Source organism: Siphateles boraxobius, unplaced genomic scaffold (genome assembly GCF_051911475.1).
Source record: "Siphateles boraxobius isolate OS27281-9 unplaced genomic scaffold, OSU_SipBor_1 207, whole genome shotgun sequence".
NCBI classification, from domain to species: domain Eukaryota; kingdom Metazoa; phylum Chordata; class Actinopteri; order Cypriniformes; family Leuciscidae; genus Siphateles; species Siphateles boraxobius.
In genome coordinates, this window is record NW_027508819.1 from 1,990,230 (window position 1) to 2,005,000 (window position 14,771).

The 14,771-nt window shown below is 40.4% G+C and overlaps 1 protein-coding gene across 3 annotated transcripts in view; it reads left to right on the forward strand.

The window, feature by feature from the left end:
* The first annotated feature begins 2,424 nt into the window (after positions 1-2,424).
* The window catches only part of jakmip1 (janus kinase and microtubule interacting protein 1), an 85,737-nt gene continuing 73,390 nt past the window's right edge, over positions 2,425-14,771 (forward strand). Inside the window, exon 1 of one of the 3 annotated variants that reach the window (XM_077237743.1) lies at positions 2,425-2,738. The gene's annotated coding sequence lies outside the window, so the exon portion shown is untranslated. The remainder of the gene's footprint in view (positions 2,739-14,771) is intronic. The other 2 variants (XM_077237744.1, XM_077237745.1) reach the window with 2 other exon arrangements.

Here is a 14,771-nt window from a genome sequence, read left to right on the forward strand (position 1 = left end):
CTATGTGCTAAGGAGCTTTCTAATACGGCACGGCCAACGGTTCTGCAGGTTTTTCATGCCCCACCTCACATGAGCCACCCCTCATACATTTATGTGATTTTATGGTCTGCACCTCCCTTCTACGCCTGGTACACGAGTGCTCTCGTCCTAGTTGTGCCCGAGACAGCTTCACACTGGGACAGGAGGTTTCGTTGTGGGATAGTGGGAATTTGTTCCCCAAAATGTCGTTCCGACCCTCGAAAGGGAACGTCTTGGGTTACAACTTTAACACTTGTTCCCTGAGAAGGGAACACTGCATCCCTTTGCCACGCCTTCCCCTGCCTGGGAGTGACTTACTATATCAGAGAAGTTAACGCTGTTGTGTGCCAGCGTCTCTTTGTAGCTTCCGTGTATGGCGTCCCATGCTACGTCATGACACAACACCAATCACGATTGGCTTAGTTCCATTCACGCATCAGAGGCGCTACGCTGAGAGGCGTTCCCCAAAGTGTCTTTCCGACGCAGTGTCTTGTTCCCTTCTTAGGGAGCAAGGGTTACAGTCATAACCCAAGACGTTTGTATAGTATAAAAACCATTACGTCTATGGAGAACCCTCATAAAACACTAAAACCCAACGTGTGTGTGTGTGTGTTTGGCCAGGGGTAGTGGCTCACATATGGTGTTGATCATGCATGCTTTAATGTCTGTGTTTAACTGCATATACAAGGGAGTCAGAGCGAGGGAATCTAGGTCAGAATGATGGCACTTTAGTGATGTTTCTTAGGCTGAGGCTGATTTTCCACTTCACTCAGCAGAGACCCACTCTCAGCCCTCACTTCTCCCTCACTCACACCACTGTGCTTTCATTCAGTCAGTCCTCTCTCTCTCTCGCTCTCTCTCTCTCTCTCTCTCTCTCTCTCTCTCTCTCTCTCTCTCTCTCTCTCTCTCTCTCTCTCTCTCTCTCTCTCTCTCTCTCTCTCTCTCTTCTCTTTTCCCAAGCACTACTCAAGTTCATCAGCTGGGAAGGAACCCTGTTGACTTGTTCTAAAACACTTAGTGTCAGGAAAGCTTACAATAAAAGTGTTTGTTTATTTATTTAAAAGCATGTATTGAATAAAAATATAATTTGTAATAATAATAAAAACTGGACATTTTATTATAATATTAGGCTTTAGAATTTTTTATGTATTTAGATGTTTTTCATTATTATTATATCGTTATGATTTCATTTTCATTATATCACAATATATACATTTGTGTTGCGATTACAGTTTATACTCTCTTAAAACTAAAGGTTCTTTATTGAAATTTGTTGTTTCTCGAAGACCCTTAACATCCATGGAACCTTTCCTGGACAAAAGGTGCTTTATAATGAAAAAAGGTTCTTTAGATTTTTAAAATGTTCGTCAAACTAGGAAAAAATTTATCTTAAGAATTATTAATTGAAAGGTTCTTTGGGAAATCAAAAATGGTTCTTCTATGGCATCACTATGAAAACCCCCCATAAGTGTTATTTTTTATGTAATAGACCTTTTAACCTAAAATGAATACAATATGGAACTTTACAATTTTTGTATCTGATCGTTTTGGATGACGTCCTTCTATGTTGTACTATGACGAAGGTTTATGAATATTAAAGCAGACATAGACTAGTGGAAGGTTTATTATGGACGGCCATCTGGACTTTACCAAACAAACATTTATTGGTAAATAAAATTAAGGAAATAACTTTCAAAATCTTAAACAGATACTACCCAGTAATACATTTTCTTGTTAAATTAAAAAAAAGAATATTGATTTGAACTGTTCTTTTTGCAATACATTGGCTGAAACCTTGCTTCATTTATTTTGGTATTGTGCTCATGTAAGAAAATACAAGATTTGTCTAGGTTTATAATTGATAACATTGACCACACTTTTTCTTTGTGTTTTGAAAACATTATATTTGGTTCTACCAATATCCCCAAATAAAAGGAAAGAATACTATATTATAAATTTAATCATTTTTGCTAAATGTCATATAGACTACATAAATGTGAGTACAGTAAAACCCAACCTTTGTTTTTGGTTCTTGAAAAATAAATGCAAATATCAGGACTATTTTTCATTCACATAATAAGAAAGTCTATATGTTATATATATATATATGTATATATACATATACACACACACACACACATATATATATATATACACACACACACATATATATATATATATATATATATATATATACACATATATATGTATGTATATGTATGTATGTGTGTATATATATATATATATATATATATATATATATATATACATATATATGTATGTATATATATTTATATATATATATATATATATATATATATATATATATATATATATATATATATATATGTATGTGTATATATATATATATATATATATATATATATATATATATATATATATATTAAAGCTGACATGCCTACTACAGTCTATCGCTTGGCTCATATTTACTAGTCTACACAGTGTTGACGTTGCATCTCTTCCTTCCAATAGCGAAAGCGTTGCTCATGAATATTAAACGAGACCTTCACAGTAGTAGGATTGGGAAGTCGGGTTTCTCTCGGATGTGTGTGTAGTGGACACTAATGTAACGCTTTCACCGCTGTAACAGCCTCGACAGCCTCATCCAAACTCCAGGGACCGGCGTGTTTCTCTGCGGGGATTCAGCGCTCGTGTTCGGCCTGCCCGCGGACACCTGAGACCCTCCGGCAGCTCACTGGGTATCGTACAACAAATGCTCATTTATAACCTGGTTAACGTGCACGGTTCCGTTTGATCCGCCGGCACACGCACTGCTATGTAGGAGTATCTGTATTATAAAATAAATAATTGAATGCGAATGGTTGTATGAGCGTAATGAATGAATGTTTTGTCTCGTCACTTTGACCGGAGAGAGTTTATTAATCCTGCTCGTGCTCGTCGCTCGCAACATCACACCCATATTTACCAGTGACTCTGAGCTCGCGATGCTGTGTGTGTGTGTGTGTGTGTGTGTGTGTACGCCGTGGATCCAGACTGAGACAGCTGTCAGTCACGATGACGTCAGCGGTGTGTGTGTGTGTGAGGATCACAGATGTTGCTCTGCAGTGGTTCTGTGTCTGTGGGTGTGGTTCTGCTCATCATGTCTCATCATGTCTCTGATGCCCTGCACTGGCTCCCACACTGAGGGACAACCGGCAAATACAGGGAATTTCTGCAGGATCTGAATATATTCCCCATAGTTATGCTCAGCTTCAGAATAGAGGAGACGGGGCTAGTTGTCACACAGAGGGCTTGTCACAAGGTCTATATCTCAGTAACTATGAGTCCAGTTAGCCTTCAAATGTGTGTTTTCTCTATCAGTGGTTTTGGATGTTTGTTTCAGACCCCAGATCCAAACCCTCTTATAATTAAACAAATTCTGTTAGCATATATTGTTCTTTCCAAGAAACTGAACTACTCTCTGTTATAATGTTGAAACTCTCTTGGCAAGAAGTGGTGAAATATTAAAGCATGTACAGAGATCTTCTGTGGAAGTCTCAGGATCAAAACATGTTCGACCAATCATTGCAAGACGATCGTTGGCTCGTCATGTATTCAATTATTGTTATTATCGTTATTATTATTTTTATAAGGCTAGTATTATTAATATTAAGAACTTCCTAATTTCATAACGACATCTCATAACCACACATGCGACATTTGTATGAGGATTGAGATCCTCAATGAAAATGTTTTTAAAACCGGCTACAAATCGACATCCCACATTAATTGAATATCAAGGTGATACTTACTAATCATCAAGAGTGCGTTATATTATAAAACACACGCTTCATTCTTACAGTTGCTGAAAATTGGCGTCATCAGCATTTTGTTTTGTTTCAATAACACATTAACAAATCATTTAGTGACACTAATAACACTAAAAACTGTACAATTACAAATGAATAATAATACTAATAATGTGACTAAAGTATAGGCCTAATAACAGTGTTTAGGTGAACACAGCACATCAGTCATTTGTGGAAATCAAAATCAGCTTCAAACAGACAAACTTATTTAACAAGAAATATTGATTCTTCTCAATTTTTCATTGTTATTAATGTATGGTCAACAAAAGAAATATTAATTCAATAAATTAAGATAGTTGATTTAGGTGTCGTCTCATTAAATCAGCGACAGATGCCAAAACTGTCGGTTTTCACTTCACTTCCAGGGAATAAGTGAGCGTTCACCCGTTCTTAACCTCTTACACTGAATGAGCAGTGCTCATGTAAACTCGTGAACCCGTTTCCCTTGATCACAGTCATAAACACATCGACTTATCCTGTAAACACATAACCTGCTTTCTTTGGGCTTATTGAAGTGTGCATATGATATAGGATATATGTCAGGAAAGCGTCATTATTTGCTGAGCTTTCTCAGCAGCATTAGAGAGGAAGAATATAGTGCCACTTTTTCTTGACTCGAGAAATGATAAAACGTGTTCTCGTCTCGTGCAGAAGTACAGTCATAATGCTGCATCTGGATAATATGTGCCTGTATATTTCCCACTGACATGTTGAACTACTCTTCAGTTTTTAATGCTTTATAACATCACATTATTTAACATCACAACAGACATAAGACACAACAGTTATTGTCAGATACACGAATGATTAGGCTGTTTTTACCTCACTACCGGGAAATAACATGATTTATTAAAGGGGTGGTAAAACACATTAAACGACGTTTCAGAAAGGTTTGTTTTTTGTTGTTCTCTCATTACTTTTTAGATACGCTGTTATTTAATTGTACTAATTATTATAGAATTACAAAAAATCAGCTTCATAAACAAGAATTTCATATAATCGTTCTAACAAATCATACTACAGTCCTCAAAGGGATTTTTTGAGTAAAGACTGCGGATCTATAGTGATCGTTTCTGACTGTATGCCACCGTTACTTTTGTATTTTTAGAACGATTGTAGACAAATATCTGTCGACAGAACTATTAACCCAAAACAAACACTAAACATCGGCTGCCAAATCAAACACAGAACCATGTTTAGCATGGCTGTAGATAAACAAGCATGTAGATAAACATAAAAGCTCTAATCAAAGAATAATTTACACTAATTCCAAGTTCGCTGTTGAGATTAAAACAAAGTTTGTAACGTTAGGTGTTTGTCAGATAACGTTAAGTATGAATGAGCATTTAACAAACCAGCAGAGCCAAACAGCATTGTCATTTGTTTACTTCCTTGCTACAACGTACAATTAACAATACGAACTATTACAGGAAAACACATCGACGAAAAATAACTCCTACTTACAGGTTGTGGCCCGTAAACAACAGCTTCTGTTCTTAAAGTTGGAACTGCTCCATCTTTCAGGACAAGCAGTTGTGTGAATCCTGCATTGAACTCGCCAAGATTGTGGAAGCTTTCCTCCGTAACATGTGCAGCACAGAGAGCGAGATTTGGGTCATCATAATTATGAAGGACCGAGTTAAAAAAAAAATTTAACCATTGATCCTAACTCCCTCATCCCTAGGAAGGCCGAACAAAGCAGAACCTGCAATCCGGATGAAAATAACAGCAGCGTTTCGACGGCATTGCGACAACTCATCTCCAAAACAGCAATATAAAATGGCCTCGCCCCGCTTATTAAGTATTCTCGGAGGAGGGGTTTATGTAAATAATGGGATATGCTGACGTCAGCAAACCCTGAGGAATGTCATGTAGTCCAAAACCGGTCGTTTGCTGTAGTCCTTAGAAATTGAATTTTTTAAAAGCAAATATCTCCCTTTGCTTTGAACTTTGAGCGCTGTAACTTTGCAGATGTTGTTTATATTCAAACAGCAACATTACACACTAGCTAAAGTTAGAAAAGTGAAATTGTGTTTTACCACCCCTTTAATAAACACTCCACCTTTGCTAGCAAAATAGAAAAAGATTCTCATAAATGAAACAAAGTAATTAAATAAGCAAATGAATGAGTAAAGAAAAAATTAAATAAAATAAACAAGTTAATGATCAAATAAGTAATCATTCTCACACATCTGATCTCGAGGCTAAATGATATAACATCGCCCAATACTGGACGCTTCGCAGACTCTGCTGGTCATGTGACTGAAGGAGGCGTGGCTTATGAGACACTCTGTATTGGAAGTCGGACTTTTAATTTGACGGCAGTGCCTGAGCACACAGCGCTCATATTCTCCGTCTTCATTCTCTGTTATACAGTTTTGTCTAATAGCTAGATAAAACCGTTAAACAAAGTGTCACTCACTACAAAGTGCTTACCATCTCAATCACACTTGCCAGATTACTGAGTGCCCTGTTGGTCGGCCTACAGGGTTTACTTCCTTTTTATTCATATTTTTTCCAACAATTTCTTTCTTTGTGAAAAATACTGTAATACCATTGCAGAATCAAGAAGTTACAATCTAAAGTAAGTCAGTATAATTTAGAGATTTATTTTTTTAATTAATTTTCAAATTATTTATTTATAATTTATTAATTATTAGCCTAATTCAAATAGAAAGTGTAAACATTATATACTGTATATTGGCTTTACATAGGTGACCCTGCTCTGTAAGATATCCGCATCGGCCATCATAAAAGCAATATCGGTCAACCAATATTTTTATGCGATATTCCAAATTTGCGCACAATTTAAATTTGCAACGTAGGATGCAAACACAGCTGTGGAATCTCCCGATCCAGATTCGCTCTGGAAGGAAACACAGCTGTGGAATCTCCCGATCCAGATTCGATCTGGAAGGAAACACAGCTGTGGAATCTCCCAATCCAGATTCGCTCTGGAAGGAAACACAGCTGTGGAATCTCCCGATCCAGATTCGCTCTGGAAGGAAACGCAGCAGATTCGCTCTGGAAGGAAGCACAGCTGTGGAATCTCCCGATCCAGATTCGCTCTGGAAGGAAACACAGCTGTGGAATCTCCCGATCCAGATTCGATCTGGAAGGAAACACAGCTGTGGAATCTCCCGATCCAGATTCGCTCTGGAAGGAAACACAGCTGTGGAATCTCCCGATCCAGATTCGCTCTGGAAGGAAACGCAGCAGATTCGCTCTGGAAGGAAACACAACTGTGGAATCTCCCGATCCAAATTCGCTCTGGAAGGAAACACAGCTGTGGAATCTCCCGATCCAGATTCGCTCTGGAAGGAAACACAGCTGTGGAATCTCCCGATCCAGATTCGCTCTGGAAGGAAACACAGCTGTGGAATCTCCCGATCCAGATTCCCTCTGGAAGGAAACACAGCTGTGGAATCTCCCGATCCAGATTCGCTCTGGAAGGAAACACAGCTGTGGAATCTCCCGATCCAGATTCGCTCTGGAAGGAAACGCAGCAGATTCGCTCTGGAAGGAAACACAACTGTGGAATCTCCCGATCCAAATTCGCTCTGGAAGAAACACAGCTGTGGAATCTCCCGATCCAGATTCCCTCTGGAAGGAAACACAGCTGTGGAATCTCCCGATCCAGATTCGCTCTGGAAGGAAACACTGCTGTGGAATCTCCCGATCCAGATTCGCTCTGGAAGGAAACACAACTGTGGAATCTCCCGATCCAGATTCCCTCTGGAAGGAAACACAGCAGATTCGCTCTGGAAGGAAACACAGTTGTGGAATCTCCCGATCCAGATTCGCTCTGGAAGGAAACACAGCTGTGGAATCTCCCGATCCAGATTCGCTCTGGAAGGAAACACAGCTGTGGAATCTCCCGATCCAGATTCGCTCTGGAAGGAAACACAGCTGTGGAATCTCCCGATCCAGATTCGCTCTGGAAGGAAACACAGCTGTGGAATCTCCCGATCCAGATTCGCTCTGGAAGGAAACACTGCTGTGCTGCAGTTCTGCTGTGGCTGTCACTGTAACTAGTATTCTGTTGATAAATAGAGCAATCAATGCTGCATTTAACATGTACATCACTTCATTTTACCGTTTTGTTTGTTGAACTGTTGTATAAAATCAATGTCACATTTGCAATTGTGTGGATATTCAGGAAAAATTGCATTCTTGCTCTTTAAAATATATCATCAACATTAAAAAGAACTGACACAGTGTTTTTGTATCAAAGAGAGATTAAGTCTTAAATCGATCTCTAAACACAGTCTGTGTCTATATTTGTGCTACATCCCCACTTTTACAAAGGTACATTGTGGAGAACGACAGTAATGTAGTGTGATTCGCTGAAACAGCACAGTCTGCACACGGTCTGACGAATGCTCACTGCGCGTGTGGATGAACCACAAAAGATCAGCTCATTTGATTGGATGCCATATATTTGACCTCCTGTTTTACACTAGAAGTGGCATTTTAGAAACCCATGCTTGGTTTTAATGTTATTTTAAGGTGTGGTGGAATTAAACTCAGTGTTTTGTTGGCGTACCCCTCTGTCACCTCACGTACCCCAGTTTGGGAACCACTGCCATAGAATTGCCACATTTTCTCAGTGTGAAGAACATTTTTAATAATCTAAAGAATCTTTTTGCACTATAAATAACCTTTTGTTGAATGGAATGTTAAAGTTTTTTTTATGGAAGCATAGATACCAATGAAGAACCTTTAGTTTTGAGAGTGTGTAGCTGTTGTGTATCAGATGAACACTATAAACCGACCAAGACTTGATATTGGACTGAGTAACTGGGGCCCGGGGCCTTTGACTGTCAGGGGCCCCTATAGTGTCGAGCTGTAGATCTCCTTGACTGGACTGTCCAGCAAGCTGACCGCTGAAGGCCACTGACCTCTGTTTTCAGTCGTCAGATGTCAGTCTACTACAGCACACACATATCCTATTTAGTTTTTTCCAAATTATTTTCCACCAGGGGCTGTTGGAAGGGAATGTGGGGTAGAAAGGACTTTAATCTGGCCATGGGAAAGGGTAGACTTTATAATATGATTAATTAAACTTTTTCAGACCTGTTCTGCATGTGTATAGACATCTTCTTGCACACAGACTGCAAGAGATTCATCCACTAACACTAGCTCACAGCTCTAACTTGCACTGCATCAGTAACGAAACTTTGGGGGACGTCCTGAGCGTAACACGTCTGTAGTATGAATGAAACTAATACAATCCTGATTGGCACTGCGTTTTTACGTAGCTTGTGATGGCATACACGGAAGCTACAAAGAGACGCCGGCACACAACTGTCTGATTTACTTTTGTACCATGTTCACTGAGGCCGGCCAGGCTCGGCTCCCGCGTACGAGGAGCTCGTAGAGGTTGACTCGCGCTGTGGCCAGACTTAACATCAGCTGGCCACATGAAAGGCAGGAATCGCATGTTAAATCCCTGAAAGTCCCAGCACTGCCCACTAAACCCTGCCGTACTACTTCTGCTTTGTAGGGCAGAGCTTATATGGCGGCGGGTCGGGCTGGTGCTTGCCTGTAAAACAATGGCTGTTGTGCAAGGATACCAGGCCGGCCTTCTCAAAGGTATCGACAGCGACGAGGGGCCCACCACTGATGACATCACGGAACTGCGTAGGGCTGCATACCTGTCTCTCCGGGTTACCAAGGAGACGACACGTGCCATCGGCCGCTCTATGGCAGCTTTGGCATTTAATCTGCAGCCTTTAAGCAGAACTCCCTCGTCGCTCGAGATCTAAGAAGGATGCCGGCGGGGGTCTCGGCCGTCCACAAGCTCCTCTTACAGGCAGGAACACAGAGAGAGCGTTGCTTCTAGAGCTCCCCCTCAAGGAGTTTGGGAGCGAAGAAATTGTTCTCGCCCGAAGCCTTCAGATAAGAAGACGGATTCTGAGGGCCGTACTTCAGGCTAAGAAGGCTTCGGGAAAGAGGTCCTAGCTCCAGCAGGGCTTCCGAGGGCTGTCCCCCCCGGGAGGGAGCGATCGTGAAATTGAACGTTTTCACTAGGGCAATTAACCGAATTTCAAAAAATAATTTCAATTTCTATTTTGTCTCCAAACGATCTCCAAAATAGGACAATCGAGTAAAAACGATTATTTTTCCATGTTCTGTTTTGCAAGAACACTCTTATTTTGTCTTGTGTTCTGAGCCCCTGGAGAGGCCTCTGGGTGATGGACTTCTGGAGAGGCCTCTGGGTGATGGGCCTCTGGGTGATGGGCCTCTGGGTGATGGGCCTCTGGGTGATGAGCCCCTGGGTGATGGGCCTCTGGGTGATGAGCCTCTGGGTGATGAGCCCCTGGAGAGGCCTCTGGGTGATGGGCTTCTGGAGAGGCCTCTGGGATATGGACTTCTGGAGAGGCCTCTGGGTGATGGACTTCTGGAGAGGCCTCTGGGTGATGAGCCCCTGGAGAGGCCTCTGGGTGATGGGCCCCTGGAGAGGCCTCTGGGTGATGAGCCCCTGGAGAGGCCTCTGGGTGATGGGCTTCTGGAGAGGTCTCTGGGTGATGGGCCTCTAGAGAGGCCTCTGGGTGATGGGCTTCTGGAGAGGCCTCTGGGTGATGGGCCCCTGGAGAGGCCTCTGGGTGATGGGCTTCTGGAGAGGCCTCTGGGTGATGGGCCCCTGGAGAGGCCTCTGGGTGATGGGCTTCTGGAGAGGCCTCTGGGTGATGGGCTTCTGGAGAGGCCTCTGGGTGATGGACTTCTGGAGAGGTCTCTGGGTGATGGGCTTCTGGAGAGGTCTCTGGGTGATGGGCTTCTGGAGAGGTCTCTGGTTGATGGGCTTCTGGAGAGGTCTCTGGGTGATGGGCTTCTGGAGAGGTCTCTGGGTGATGGGCTTCTGGAGAGGTCTCTGGGTGATGGGCTTCTGGAGAGGTCTCTGGGTGATGGGCTTCTGGAGAGGTCTCTGGGTGATGGGCTTCTGGAGAGGTCTCTGGGTGATGGGCTCCTGAGCTACAGTTACAGTCGTAACCTGAGAGTTTTCTAAATGTCACATCAGGGCAAGCTGTCATGTTTTTTTTATTTGATTAGAGTTAGTTTCTGATGTAGAACACTGGTTTAATATTTTGTGTGAAACCTTTTATACATTTGCTGTTTTTATGTTTTGGATAAATCCATGTTACCTACAAAGTTCTGTAATAAATATGGTATAAATAAGGTATTTTGGTGGTTACAATCAACATTTTGTCTGGTTAATGTAACAGAATTCGAATGTGCCTGATGAATTGTCTCTGACTGTCAAATATGTATCCAGAGTCCTTTGTTTGATTACATTTCAATAAGATCCCTGAAGCACACAGAAGTGTTTGCTGGGTCAACACTGTTACACCCTAACAGAACTTTCCAGAGCAATTGAAACCAGCCCTGCATCTGTAAGTGAAAGGCTTTAATCTACTTACTCCAACTCTTGAGAGGTCACATGATCTCCACAGGGTCACATGATGCATTCACCCATGACCAGTGAGCTGCTGCATTCATTTGAATATGCAGAGATAACACTGCTGTTTAGATTAAGTTCTTACAATAGCAGGCCATTAAAAGTCTCAAAGGTCAGCAGGAATGGCTCATGGTGGTTTTACTGGAGTGAGTTTGCTCTGTTTCCCAGGGTGGAATATTTGTGAACTTCTGAAAGGTAAATTTGTTCTGCGTTTGTATAGATGCTTAAATCCCACTTTAAAATGTACTATTTGTGGTTTAAATTATTTCTGAGAAAAGCTGTTTGTTTGCATATGCCACTCGGTTTGATATTTTAATGCAATTTCATTCATATTTTCATGTTTTTTTAATTTTACTGTGATTCATTATAATATCATAGTTCGGAGCAATATTTTCAATTAGCTTTTATTGTTAATTTTCAGTTATATTTTTAATTTCAGTTTATTTTTTAGGGATTTTGTTGTGACTTTAAAAAATGTTTTTTTAATATGTTTTAATTTTTATTTAAATGCATGTATTTAGGTTTGATTTGTTTTCATTTTAGTTCAGTTTAGTTTTTTGTTTTATTCAAAGTAAGTAATTCTAATGATTCAAATGTTTAACAGTTAATTTATAAAAACAATAGAAACCCTGGTGTCTGCGCTTTAAAAAGCATATTTATAAGAAGCTCTCTCTTCTCTGTCTGTTTTTAAGGAAAAGAGTTCATAGTTTTGTTTTTGTGTATTTGACTTCCAGCTTCTTTAAACTGCAAAATACAATAAAGAGGCTTTATTTCCCCTGCAGTTTTCCTCTCCTCGGGATCTTGACTTTGATGTTTCTCACAGTATCTGCAGACGCTGAACATCTGGGAGACGTGTGTGTGTGTGTGTGTGTGTGTGTGTGTGTGTGTGTGTGTCTGAGAGAGAGAGAGAGAGAGAGAGAGAGAGAGAGAGAGAGAGAGAGAGAGAGAGAGAGAGAGAGAGAGAGAGTGTGTGTGTGTGTGTGTCAGAGAGAGAGAGAGAGAGAGAGAGAGAGAGAGAGTGTGTGTGTCAGAGAGAGAGAGAGAGAGAGAGAGAGAGAGTGTGTGTGTGTCAGAGAGAGGTTTACAAAACTTTATTTAAAAATAACACTTAATATTCTTCAACAATTCACATTGTAAAACCATTACATTTTCAAAACCAGATGTCCATTGGAAACAACACACAAAACATCATTAACACACCACAGATCATTGAAACCCTTCACATTATTTACTAGACTATAATATGCAAATTCAATTTTTAGTCTACCAGCTACTAATTTCATAAACATCGCTTCAACATTAATACTATTAAGCTGTAATCCTTGATTTTTCCTGGTTTTCCATATTGCCAATTTCGCGGTTCCTATTAAATAATTTAACAAACACATCTTCTTTCTTTAAAAAAAATTATATTTCACACCACCAATAAAGATTTCCTCTGAGAATTGAAACAATCCTTTAAGAGCATCAAAAACACCTTCCAATCTTTTACATTTTAAAAACAAATGTTCTAGATTTTCTTCTCCACAAAACCTACACCCCACCCCAACTGCTGGATTCAGGTGCGCCACATGTTTGTCTGTGGCTATTGCACCATGAATAATTCTCCATTGAAGATCCGCTGTTCTTTACTCTACTGGAGGTTTATACAAAGTTCTCCATCTATCTCTTACAAGAAATTCTGGTTTCAACAAATCTGGCCACCTTGAGATCTTTTGTCCTCTGAGTGAAACTTGATGCAACACTTTAACTGCAGTGTTATATATGGCTTTTTTGATGTCGTCTCAAACAAGTCCAGCTGTGGAGTATTAAAACACAAGATTGAACCTGCAGATTCTTCCTCTTGTCTTCCACCGATGACAGCAACAACTCTTATTTTCGGAAAGTCCAGCTCATTGCTTAAGCCTGACGGAAATCTTAGTCCAATATTTCTCCTATAGCCGCTTGGTAATGCATTGACAATTTCTTCCACCAGCTTTCCAGTCAAGCGCGAGGACTTTAATCCTGTTACTTCTTTCAAGGTTTCCACAGATTCCCATCGGTCATTCTTTAACAATTGCCCCAGCTTCACAATTCCATGTCTTTGTAAACATGCACGCACGCTTACAGATGACAAAAGTCTTGTCTGAATCACTGGGTTGAAAAACAAACATTCCTCTCGTATCCAACTCCCACATTCATCAACATCTCTTTCCACTTTAAAAACAGTTCTCCAAGAGTGCAACATTGACCGGTAAAAAGGTGTGACCTCAGACAAGTTCACTTTATCCAGTTCCATTAAAAACAGATGTCTGTCTAATTTAAGACCACCTGCCTTTTGTAGAATCAGTTTTGCAGTCTCAGTCCAGGTTAAGTCCTTATAATACAGGAATCTCTGTGCCGCTTGTATTCTGAAAGCACTGATCCTACTCCGTACATCCACCAGACCTTGACCTCCCTCGTAACCGGGAAGGTAGAGTGCTGCAGCTCGGATCCAATGCTTTCCACTCCAAAAAAACTCCACAAATGTCCTCTGTATCTTGCAAATCAGTTCTTCAGGTGGTTCCATTACGATGAGTCTATGCCATAAAGTTGAGGCAGCCAGATTATTCACTACCAGAACTCTTCCTCTGTATGACATCAATGGTAATAGCGATTACCATTTAAACAATCGGGCAGACACCTTTTCCAGCATTCCCTCCCAATTTTTATTCTGAAATAGTTTATTCCCCAAAAATACCCCTAGCATTTTCAGCCCATCTCTTTCCCACAACAATCCACCAGGTAATTTTGGAGGTCCTTGCTCACTTTTCCACTGACCAATAATGAGTCCCTCACTTTTTCCCCAATTTACCCTTGCTGACAATGCCTTTTCATACTTTTCCATTGTTTCATTCAAAATATTAACATCATTTTGATTTGAAATAAAAACAGTGACATCATCAGCATAAGCTGATATCGAGATTCCATTCATAACCTTAATTCCATTGAGATTCTTTCGTAGCCTGCACAACAGTGGCTCAATAACAAGGCTATATAATTGTTCCGACAATGGACAGCCTTGCCTAATCCCTTTTAACACAGGTACTGGTGCACTCAATCCTCCACCAGCTTTCACAATCACAAAAACTTCAGAATACAGCAGTTGAATATATGATATAAAATTCTTCCCAACCCCAAAACCTTTCAAAACCTCAAAAAGATATGTATGATTGACTCTATCAAAAGCTTTCTCTTGGTCTAATGAAAGCACACCCAGGTCAACATTATTGAATTGATTTAAATCAATGACATCTCTTAACAAAAAGAGATTATCCATAATTGACCTATTAGGAATACAATACGTTTGATCTCTGTGAACTAATAATTCTAAAACAAGTTTCAACCTATTTGCCAAACATTTTGAAAGTATTTTATAGTCCATGCACAGTAAAGAGACAGGTCTCCAGTTCTTTAGAAGGCACAAATCCCCTTTTTTAGGAAGT